General features: G+C 36.8%; 1 long non-coding RNA gene across 1 annotated transcript in view; it reads left to right on the top strand.

The window, feature by feature from the left end:
* LOC140001481 (uncharacterized) overlaps positions 1-11,802 on the top strand; it is a 162,264-nt gene extending 150,462 nt beyond the window's left edge. The window contains exons 2-3 of the long non-coding RNA XR_011806719.1: positions 5,494-5,591; positions 10,003-11,802. This is a non-coding gene — a long non-coding RNA (uncharacterized lncRNA). The remainder of the gene's footprint in view (positions 1-5,493; positions 5,592-10,002) is intronic.
* The last annotated feature ends 691 nt before the right edge of the window (positions 11,803-12,493 follow it).

The following is a 12,493-nucleotide window of genomic DNA, read 5'->3' as shown; positions in this document are numbered from 1 at the left end:
TTTCGGAAATGAGTCCCATTGTCTGACTCTATTCTTTCTGGGGTCCCATGTCGCCATAGGACTTGCTTTTCAAGGCCCAGGATAGTGTTTCGGGTGGTGTCATGAGGCACAGGATATGTTTCCAGACATCCGGTGGTTGCTTCCACCATTGTAAGTACGTGGCGCTTGCCATTGCGAGTTTGAGGGAGTGTGATGTAATCAATCTGCCAGGCCTCTCCATATTTATATTTCAGCCATCGTCCTCCATACCAAAGAGGCTTTGACTGTTTGGCTTGCTTGATTGCAGCACATGTTTCACAGTCATGAATAACCTGTGCTATAGCGTCCATGGTCAGGTCCACCCCTCGATCACGAGCCCATCTGTATGTTGCATCTCTACCTTGATGGCCTGAAGTGTCATGGGCCCATTGGGCTATAAATAATTCACCTTTATGCTGCCAATCCAGGTCCACCTGGGCTACTTCAATCTTAGCAGCCTGATCCACCTGCTGGTTGTTTTGATGTTCTTCAGTAGCCCGATTCTTGGGCACATGAGCATCTACGTGGCGTACTTTCACAGCCAGGTTCTCTACCCGAGCAGCAATATCTTGCCACAATGCAGCAGCCCAGATGGGTTTGCCCCTACTCTGCCAGTTGTTTTGCTTCCACTGCTGTAACCATCCCCACAGGGCATTTGCTACCATCCATGAATCGGTGTAGAGATAGAGAACTGGCCATTTTTCTCGTTCAGCAATGTCTAAAGCCAGCTGAATGGCTTTCACTTCTGCAAACTGACTCGATTCACCTTCTCCCTCAGCAGCTTCTGCAACTCGTCGCGTAGGACTCCATACAGCAGCCTTCCATCTCCGATGCTTCCCCACAATACGACAGGATCCATCAGTGAACAGGGCATATTTCTTTTCATTCTCTGGCAACTGGTTGTACAGAGGGGCTTCTTCAGCACGACCCACCTCCTCCTCTGATGATATCCCAAAGTATTTGCCTTCTGGCCAGTCCATGATCACTTCCAATATTCCTGGGCGACTGGGGTTTCCTATTCGAGCCCGCTGAGTAATCAGTGCAACCCACTTACTCCATGTAGCATCAGTTGCATGATGTATAGAGGGGACCCTTCCCTTGAACAACCAGCCTAGTACCGGCAATCGGGGTGCTAGGAGGAGCTGCGCTTCAGTACCGACCACCTCCGAAGCAGATCGAACTCCTTCATATGCTGCCAATATCTCCTTTTCAGTTGGAGTATAGCGGGCCTCAGATCCTCTGTATCCCCGACTCCAAAACCCCAGAGGCCGACCTCGAGTTTCCCCAGGTTCTTTCTGCCAGAGGCTCCAGGTGGGGCCGTTCTCCCCGGCTGCAGTGTAGAGCACATTCTTTACATCTGGTCCTGTTCGAACTGGCCCAAGAGCTACTGCATGGACTATTTCCTGCTTGATTTGTTCAAAGGCTTGTCGTTGTTCAGGGCCCCATTCAAACTCATTCTTCTTACGGGTTACTTGGTAGAGCGGGTTTACAATCAGACTGTAATTTGGGATGTGCATTCTCCAAAACCCCACAACACCTAGGAAAGTCTGTGTTTCTTTTTTGTTAGTTGGTGGAGACATAGCTGTTATTTTGTTGATCACATCCATTGGGATTTGACGACGTCCATCTTGCCATTTTATTCCTAAAAACTGGATCTCTCGTGCAGGTCCTTTGACTTTATTTTGTTTTATGGCAAAACCGGCTTTCAGAAGGATTTGGACTATTTTCTTCCCTTTCTCGAAAACTTCCTCTGCTGTGTCACCCCACACAATAATGTCATCGATGTACTGCAGGTGTTCAGGAGCTTCCCCCTGCTCTAGCGCAGACTGGATCAGCCCATGGCAAATGGTAGGGCTGTGTTTCCACCCCTGGGGCAGCCTATTCCAAGTATATTGGACTCCCCTCCAAGTGAAGGCAAATTGTGGCCTGCACTCTGCTGCTAGAGGGATGGAGAAAAATGCATTAGCGATATCAATTGTGGCGTACCACTTGGCTGCCCTCGATTCAAGTTCATACTGAAGTTCCAGCATGTCCGGCACTGCAGCACTCAGTGGTGGCATGACTTCGTTCAGGCCGCGATAGTCCACTGTTAGTCTCCACTCGCCATTGGACTTTCGCACTGGCCATATGGGACTATTGAAAGGTGAATGGGTCTTGCTGATCACTCCTTGGCTCTCCAATTGACGAATTAGCTTATGGATGGGAATCAGGGAGTCTCGGTTAGTGCGATATTACCGCCGGTGCACAGTTGTGGTAGCGATTGGCACTTGCTGTTCTTCGACCCTCAGCAACCCCACAACAGAGGGGTCCTCTGAGAGACCAGGCAAGGTAGATAATTGTTTAATGCCCTCTGTCTCTAAGGCAGCTATACCAAAAGCCCACCGGAACCCTTTTGGGTCCTTGCAATATCCTCTTCTAAGATAGTCTATGCCAAGGATACATGGAGCATCCGGGCCAGTCACAATGCGGTGCTTTTCCCACTCATTCCCAGTCAGACTCACTTCAGCCTCCAATACAGTCAACTGCTGAGATCCCCCTGTCACTCCACAAATATAGATGGGCTCTGGTCCTTTATAGCTCGATGGCATTATAGTACATTGTGCACCGGTGTCTACTAAAGCCTTATACTTCTGTGCGCGTGATGTGCCAGGCCATCAAATCCACACAGTCCAATAAACTCGATTGTCCCTTTCCTCCCCCTGGCTGGAGGCAGGGCCCCCCTAATCCTGGTCAGAATCTTCTTCGTTTCTGCGTTTGAAGGACTGTCTGCTGGAAGTTGGAGCAGCAAACTTTTCAGAGAATCCCTTTTTCCCAATTGTTTTCTTTTGCAACTCACGTACCCGTGCCTCTAGGGTCGTGGTAGATTTTCCATCCCATTTTCTCATGTCCTCTCCATGGTCTCGTAAGTAAGACGTTGGGCGCCAAAAAGACTGTCGTGGTTTAACCCGGCCGGCAGCTAAACACCACGCAGCCGTTCGCTCACCCTCCCCCCTCCCTCTCTGGGACGGGGGAGAGAAATGGAAAGTGAAGCCCGTGAGTTGAGATAAAGACAGTTTAATAAGACAGGAAAATAATAATAACAAAAATAATAATAACAATAATAATAATAATGATACAATGGTGATAATAGGAAAGTAATAATAATATGTACAAACAAGTGATGCACAACGCAATTGCTCACCACTCACTGACCGATGCCCAGCCTAACCCCGAGCAGTCCGGCCCCCTCCCCCCGGCTAGCCACCCCTATATATTGTTTAGCATGACGTCAGATGGTATGGAATACCCCTTTGGCTAGTTTGGGTCACCTGTCCCGGGTCTGTCCCCTCCCAGCTCTTACTGCACCCCCAGCCTGCCCGTTGGCAGGGCAGAGCAAAAGGCTGAGATGTCCTTGGCTTGGTATAAGCACTGCTCTGCAACAATTAAAGCATCGGGGTGTTATCAGCACTCTTCTCATCCTAAGCCAAAACACAGCATTCCACCAGCTACTAGGAAGAAAATTAATTCTGTTCTAACTGAAACCAGGACAATTGCTGAGTGTGACATCATATGGTATGGAATATCTCTTTGGTTGGTTTAGATATGCTGCCTTGGTGATGCTTCTCTTCTCACTTTTTGCCCACCCCCTAGGAGGGTTAGAGAGAATCCCGATGCTGTGCCAGCACTGCTCAGCAGTAGACACAACACTGGTGTGATAACACTGCTGTTCCAGCTACAAGTGCAGAGCACAGAACTGTATGGGTTGCTGCAGGGAAAGTTAAAATCCCAGCCAGACCCAGTACACCATGATCCAAGAGTTTATATTTTTACGTAGAGCACACTCAGGTATTGTATTTGAATGAGCATTTCAGGTAAAGGTTTCTAAACTTAAACGTGGAAAAACAGGTAGAATTTGGACCTTTTACATGATTAGTATTTTCTATCGAGTAGATTATACGTATTCTTTTTCAATATTGCGACTGTTACAGATTTTACTTTTAGTTGCTTAGCTTTTTCACAATGGGTTGAAAATCTGGATATCTTACATAATTAATTTAGTTTTTAATAGTTAAATATGTTTACAACCCTAACCACCTACACAGTACATACTGTATATCTAAATCACACAATGCTTAATTCCTTATTTGAAATTATTTGTTTCTTCCTACATGTAGTAACAGTTGTTTCTTTGAATGTGATATTTGGTGAAACAGGAAGCCAGTTAACTTTTAGGTTTATAGAGAACAGATAAATGTTTCTGTGGTATAGATTCATGCAGTATGTGTTTTACAGACATGGAAATATAATATGTCTTTCTCTTCATCTAATTTTGTCTTCCACTGTCCTTATCAGATTATCTTGTAAACTTCTCCTTGTGTTGATAGCCTTTATATAACAATTGTGTATAATCTAATATTGCAATTATTACCTTACACAAATAACATGATAAAATTGTCTGATTCAAACACTAATTATCATTTCTAAGGATTTCTAAATTTTGCCAGTATCTGTAGAAAAGTCTCCATGAAAATTATTCCTTTCACAGCATAAGCACTGTAGTTGACTCATGACAGTTTATTTAAATATTTCCAGGAGTATACAACTGAATCTAAAAATTGTTTCTGCTGGCTTAACCCAGAGTACCTATATAATTTTCTTCCAGCAAATATGCTGGATCTTGCAGTCAGAATGGCTTTCCAAGCTAGGAAAGATTTCCCTCTAGGGTCTTTTGGAAGGTATTACTGCAGAAATAGTAAATAGGAAAAACAGAAGGAAATGTTTGAAACTAAAATTGTATTTTTGATGTTCAGCCAGTCAGTGACTTAAACACCTAATTCTGTATAAAATCTTATTCTAGATTTTCGTTCCTATGTTGTCCTTCAATACAGCAAGAACCCTTTCAGACCAATATTACTCAAAATGATATATCACCCAGAGAAGGAAATTACTGAATAAGTAAAATTATTGATTTTCTTGCATCTACATTTCTTAAAACTAACACATACTTATGGAAATGACTTATTACATTTAGTCATTCCACAAAGGCATTTTAAAGCAAGAAGACAACTACATTCCTGAGAATTAACTAAAACTTGTTAAAATTGCTATCTATTACAGAAAATTACTTCTGTAATAAAAACCAGTTATTTAACTACCATTAAAAATTAAAACATAATTTTATGTAACCATAAGTGTTGTACTCTTATATATACATAAAGTTATAAGACCAGAAACTCAATTGTTTTTGTTGTTTTGTTATGTTTGTTTTACTTCTGAGCTCATAAAGTATCATTACTACAGAAGTCAATCAAAATAGCTACTCTTTCTTCCTTTCTTCCTTTCTTCCTTTCTTTCTTTCTTTCTTTCTTGCTCTCTCGCTCTCTCGCTCTCTCGCTCTCTTTCCCTCTTTCTCTCTTTCTCTCTTTCTTTTCGTTATGCATATTTGACCTTCATTAATGAAATAACATTATTTTGGGGGGGGGTTACTTTTTCTAGGTCTTATTTGTAATTCGGAGAGAACTTGTAAAAGAAAACTAAAATAAACCTACAGAACGACTGTATGAACCAGTCTAAACCTTGGTGTTCAGAAAAATGTAAGTCACAGCTGAAGCTTACCATTCAAGCCCAAGTAGATCATGTCACATTTGAAGAATAAAATAAAAAGTTTCAGGACTTTCTTACTCTTTTTGGACTATAACAAAGAGAGAGGGGGAGGGGGAGGGGAGGGGAGGGGAGGGGAGGGGAGGGGAGGGGAGGGGAGGGGAGGCTTGCCAGACACAAACCTCATTCATATATGCTTTATATGCTTTAATCAGGTCAGCTTAAATGCTCAGTTTCTGAAATGAACAAAGAAAAAATAAAAAAAATAAACACACTCTTAAATGTGTGATGAGGGAAGGATCTCTCATGGTTTCTTAGAGGTTTTCTCCCAGTGAGCCATAGTGTATTCTAAGCAAGCAAAGTTGCAAAAAGTGTTATGTCTACATATGGCAAGATCACTCAAATAAGCTTAAAACGTATTTTAACCTTGAGACTTGATGTTATTTCCAAGACAGTAGATTTCCTTAAACATGTAAAAGAAGGTTAAAAAGAGAAGTCATTAATATTGCTTATGATCTTAATCTCCACAGCCAAAATAAAATTAGCTCCTTTATTAAAAGTTATTCAAGCAACTTCTGTTTCTGAAATTGAATAATTTGTCACAAAATTACAAAATTATCTATTAATTAAAGTTGGTGCACAAATGTGTTCTGTGTAAACAAATATCACAGATCAACTGTGTAGTGCCACTGATGATTTTGTAGTTGAATGATGCTCAACAATTCTGAGGTAGTAATATATAAGTTGAATAAAACATCTACTAAACTATGCTTACTATGCAAGCAAAAATATATTGTTAAAAAGCTCAGTTGATTTTCTGTATATTTCTGCATATTTCAAAAAGAATTTCAAAGATTAGTTGAACCTGAAGAAGAAAATTCAAGGAAAAAGTGAGGGTTATAGATTACTTTGCCTTGCTTTTTGTTTGTTTGTTTTGGTTTACTTTAGATGTTTGTTAGTTTGTTGTTGTCGTTGTTGTTGTTGTTGTTTATTTAGTATTTTCAAAATCAAATCATCTTTTGTGATCTGCTGCTGTCATATTTATGATCCAAGAGCTGAAAAACACAGATTTAGAAGTATAATTTTCATTAACAGTTTAGGGTATTCTCTTCAAAATCTGCAGAGAGTATGGAACCTGTGTCTATAGGGAAATATAAAGATAAATTTCTATAGTATAAAAAAATCCCTATTTCAGTGAAATAAAGATCATATCCACAGACAAGGAAGGAGGACAGTATAAGATTTTTAAATAATTTGGATCAGAGATAAAAGAAAAATAAGTGAAAGATGGTTGTAAGTATAAAAATAAAAACTTTAGGGAGTCGTCTTTCCCCATCTCAAAGTTTATTTTACTGCAGTGAAAAACACCAAACTGTTCCACCATCCTACAGACAGTTGTAGAGACATTTCCTCACATCACTTTCAGAGAGAAATTTATTACAAGTATTGGGTTGGAAGCTGGGGAGCAGGAGGGTGAAGGGTAAGCAAAACGCATTGTAGAATCTAGCAGTTTCTACATTAAATAGAAATCCTTATGTGGAATACAACGCTTCTGTAGTGTGCTTTTATCACTGCCTGCTGTCTGATTTCAGGAAAAGGAATATAAGTAAAAAAAAAAAAAAAAAAAAAAAAAAAAAAAAAAAAAAGCATCAAAGCCTTGAGTGGTTTCCTGTATTTATTTAGACACCCAGCACAACATTTGTCTAGATTTACCTTTATGTGTGACCATTTTCTATAACTACTTGACAGTTCTGTCTAAATAATTGTTGATTTGATTAATGATGGTTTTCTGTTTTTTGTTGTTGTTGTTGTTGTTTGTTTGTTTGTTTTGTTTCTTTCTTTCTTTTGTCCTGCCACATGCTGCTTTTTTCCCACAGAAAGTAAATCACCTAGACATTGAGTTAATGTCTTAGTAGATTAAATGAAAGGGATTCTTTACAAATCTCAGACTTTTTGAAATATTATTATCTCTGGAAATTGCTTTGATTAAAATCTTATTGTCTTAAGACCATGAAGTAATACTACAAGTTGAAAAAAATCTTGTGTATCTGAAAATGTGTCATATAAAAACTAAGTTGGTCTAACACAATATATTGTTTTCTCATGACAAACCTGATCTAATTTAGAGCATCACTATATCTAAATATGAACTACAGTACTGTAATTAGGTTTTGTATGAGACTACTGTGTTCTCATGAACTCATGATGGAGCTTGGTGATTAAAAGAGTGATATAGCTTGGAGTGTTTGATTTTGTGTGGATTTTCTATGAGCTAATGTGCACAGACTGCTTTTCCATAAATTCACATAATCTATATCATAAACACTCTTATGGTTTTATGAGAATCTCTAGCATATTTCAGACCTGTTCTCCAGTAAAGCACCTCATCAAATGAGATAGGGGTAAACCGTCTAAGTTCAGATTTTCACTTGGCAGTCAAGCTTTTCTTCAAAGCCTGCAGAGGAAGACCCGTTGTTTCAACATGTGATACAGAACGTAATAGAATATTTGCTCTGAATCAACATAAATACGGAATAATATATCTCAGGCTGCTAAACTTGGGGAAGTTAGTAATGTAGAAAAGAATCACTCCAAGATCTTTAAGAGAAAGTGTCACCCCACATATTTGCAGAATATCTAGTTCAAATGTGATTTTGGTTGGAACCTGCAAATGGTACTGCAATGTCCATAGAGATACTATTGTTAGTAGAGATAAGTAATCAGTAAACCTTCTGGGAAGCTGTTTATTGCTTTCAAACACCTGTTTCAGGCAGCTTACTAGAATTATTTAAAACCAAGGTAAGGAGGTCAGTAGACAGATAGTACAAAAGATGATAATATAACCTTTTTTCTACATGTCTTTAAACGTTTGACTGTTTTGTATGTTGATTCGATTTAGAAATACTCCATCTGTCTAGATTCATTTATTCAGTATTTCAGTTACATAATTGTATATATATGTTTGTAACTTTAGGTGTCAATTTGTGACATACCTAAATTACCTATTGCAATTTAATTGTGTTTTCAAAAAGTAAGTTTCATCCTCAGATCAAAACAGTGACATCACTGTTATGGACATGTTCTAATACTTAGAGCAAATCTACTGCATGCAATTCTATCTCTAAATTGTTGACTAAAAGGAGTATTCAAAGTACTTGTTTATAACATTTATTATTCTACACTTTTGTGAATATCTAAAATATGTATAAATTATTCTTATAAAAATTATATAGTCTTAACAAAATGGGACTTGTAATAAAAATTTCTAAACAGCTATAAATGTTGACGTAAGTAGAGACGAGAATGAGTGGCAGCTGGAAATATGCTTAGTAACCCAAGAAAATGTAATTAGAATCTTGATGATTACATGCTCTCATCAAACAGGAAATAGTAAAAATAAATATTAAGTACACAAACATCACAGGGGAAAATAAAAAAAAAAAAAAAGGAGAGAGAGAGAGAAAGAGAGAAAGAGAAAAAGGAAGGAAGGAAGAGAGAGAGAGAGAAAGAAAGAGGAAGAGAGAAAGAGAGAAAGAAAGAGAGAGAAAGAGAGAGAAAGAAAGAGAGAAAGAGAGAAAGAGAGAAAGAAAGAAAGAAAGAAAGAAAGAAAGAAAAAGAAAGAAAGAAAGAAAGAAAGAAAGAAAGAAAGAAAGAAAGAAAGAAAGAAAGAAAGAAAGAAAGAACAAGAGAGAGAGAGAGAGAGAGAGAGAGAGAGAAAGAAAGAAAGAAAGAAAAGAAAGAAAGAAAGAAAGAAAGAAAGAAAGAAAGAAAGAAAGAAAGAAAGAAAGAAAGAAAGAAAGAAAGAAAGAAAGAAAGAAAGAAAGAAAGAAAGAAAGAAAGAAAGAAAGAAAGAAAGAAAGAAAGAAAGAAAGAGAAAGAAAGAAAGAAAAAGGAAGGACGGAAGGAAGGAAGGAAGGAAGGAAGGACCATTTCTATTAAAAAAAAATACAGTGGAAAAAAATAATTACAACAAAACAAAAAAAATCCTACAGGAATAAAGCATGACGGGCTGACAACAGTACGGAGAAAAGATAATGCAGTAGATACTTTTGAAATTTGATGTCAGACAAGAGATACAAAGGCAGAGAAAATAGAGAAAAATACCTGGAGTGATAAATAGAATCCATTTAACCATGGCTAGAACATGAACTGAAAAAGATAGAATTGGAAGATGCATTGTATCCATCCAACAGTGAAATCAATGTACTTTCCCCTTTGCCATTTCAGATACGAAAAAATAATGCCTCTATGAACTTCTGTAAAGGAAGCTTTAGAGCAGGTCTATGCTTTGTGGTCATGGTATTCATTATATATTAACTGCCATTACATGGACTCTAAAATTTATTTCTCCTATGCATCCGTGCTGCTCCAGCTCTCAGAACACCTTTGCTTTATTATTTCTAGGCACTCTGCTTCTCACTCCAAGTGAACTGCGTGAAAAAGAAAATGGTGAAATGTTGGAAAGCCAGATACAGGAAGAATACAATGAATATAAAAAAGGAACTATGACAAGCTAAAAAGAATGGCATTGTTATGAATTGCATCTAATTTTCATAAACATGAGTAAACAGAGCCGTGGGCTCAGTCTCTGGAATGAACTGGAATAATTTATATTGACTTAATTTGGGAGGACTGTGGGGACTTCATTACATAATACAGAATTATTCTGAAATCTGTATGAAGCAAAAATCCTACTGAAACTTGACATTTATTTTATTTCATTTGCAATGAAAAATATTTAAAGTAGTCAAAGGGAACACTGAAAATGTATATTTGCTGTTAAATTTCCATGACTCAGATTTCTTATTTAAACAGTTTCCAAGGGTTATGAAATTATTATTATTATATTAATATTAATATTTTATATTAAAATATGTTAAATATTATTATTAATGATAATAATAATAATACCAATAATAAAAATAATAATAATAATAATAAAATAGTAAAATTTAATCTACATGGTGGAATTACCTCTGATTCTAAAAGATGCCTGTTCATCATCTTGTCAGTGGTCTGCCTCTGCCCACCCTGTAAAGACTTTTCTGAAATATCTGTAAGATTTATACTATAAAAAAAATAAAAAAAAATAGGCAGGAACCCAATTTTCCTGACTGTTCATGAGGATCAGGACATAGACAGAATTTAATAAAATGCAATTAATAATGATGTACCTCATTACAGGGCCCAAAAATACTCGAGCTTTTGTTGCTCACAGAGAAGGACATGCCCTTCAGATAGAGACACTTAAATTTCATCATAACAGAAATGAAGTGACAGAAGGGTCATAGTAGCAAATAATCACATACAGAAAGGCAAGAGAAAGACAGAGAAACAATCTCTAAACTGGTGTAACTATGGCAGTTTATATCAGGGAAAAATTAAGCTGGCACCCTCAAAGTATATATTCCATTCCTGAAACTGAAACTAGTTAAGAAGTGGTATATTTGAGTCAAAGGAGAAGTAAAAATGGGGACTGTGCAGAACCTGGTGTTAGCAAACAGGAAAAGGCAAGAAGAAAGAATAATCATTGGAAAAGATACAGTTGTGCACATATTAGTTTACATCAGTTTCTATTCAATTTCTAGGACAAGCTACTGCCTGAAGCTGATGTACATAGGATTGATAACTAGGTATTTTAATTGGTTGCTTTACACATAGTCGGAGAATATTTTTAAGCAAACAAATATTATGATGAACTGAGGATTCTACTTGAAAAATAAGCTATGTTGTTTTTCAGGCTGGTAAAACACAGATTGCTGTCAGTTATTTTTCTTGGCAGGACTATTGTTTCTGTCCATAACCTGTCAAACTAGTATAGTACCCAGATGGTTATAAGGCTCTAGGGCACCTGTATAATTCACATTAGAGTTTAACAGAAATGTAGTGAGAAATATTTATATATTTACATCTGAGATCTTCCTCCATTCAAAGTAAAACACAGCTGTTACATTTTCACCCTGACCCTGATATTACACTGTAATATCCCACTCAGCCAATGTCTCTACTGGTTGCCACTTTGCAGTAATGTTGCTCTATTTCTCTTCTTTCTAACCCTTGTAGAAAGCCTTTTCATCTAATGTATTTCCCATGGTCCATACAAGAAAGCAGTCTACCAGGAAAAAGTTTCATTACATAAGAATTTAGCATAATCTAGCATAATCATTTTAAAGTTATTTTTTACACCACTCAGTTTTACAAATGAGGTGTTATTTATCTTCCAAACTTTTTTTTTCTTCTTTTTTTTTTTTTTTTTTTTTCCTGCTATGTGTGTCATCTGCACCATCTGGGGTGACCTTTCTACAATGACTGGGAGCACAGCACTAAAAAATCTAAATTTCCTTATTGAAAAGTATTACTTCCCAGGTTTGTTAACTGGTTTTCTTTTTATTATTTTGTGAGCAGTATAATTTGGATGTTTCAAAGTCATATGTTAAAACTCATCTGTTCACAATGAAAACATAAGTATTTTAGATTTTGGTGTATACATACTTACAGGGATTATTTTATTATATATATATATATATATATATAACTCCTCAGATAAAAAATGACTTTGTAAAAATATAAATATAAATGTATGTTTCATCTACTCTCATCTTTAATCAAGCATGACAGAATCTATATTTAACTTTGATAACAATATTTAGTAGACTAAAATTTATTGTATACACTATTTATATTATATAAATATTATATATATATTATATATATATATTTATATTGTATACACTATTTATATTATTCCCATGATTTAAAGACAGAATAGTGTACCAGACTATTTATACAGATCACTATGAATCTTTGATGGGGAGAAAAAGAAAAAAAGTTGTTTAAGAAAAAATAAATTTAACTCTAGTTGGTGTGCCATTGAGGAAATGTTCTATGGTGTCAT

Source organism: Anas platyrhynchos, chromosome 1, assembly GCF_047663525.1.
Source record: "Anas platyrhynchos isolate ZD024472 breed Pekin duck chromosome 1, IASCAAS_PekinDuck_T2T, whole genome shotgun sequence".
Classification (NCBI taxonomy): Eukaryota; Metazoa; Chordata; class Aves; order Anseriformes; family Anatidae; genus Anas; species Anas platyrhynchos.
Note: the sequence above shows the minus strand (reverse complement) of the source record. Positions and strands in the feature narration are given on the sequence as shown.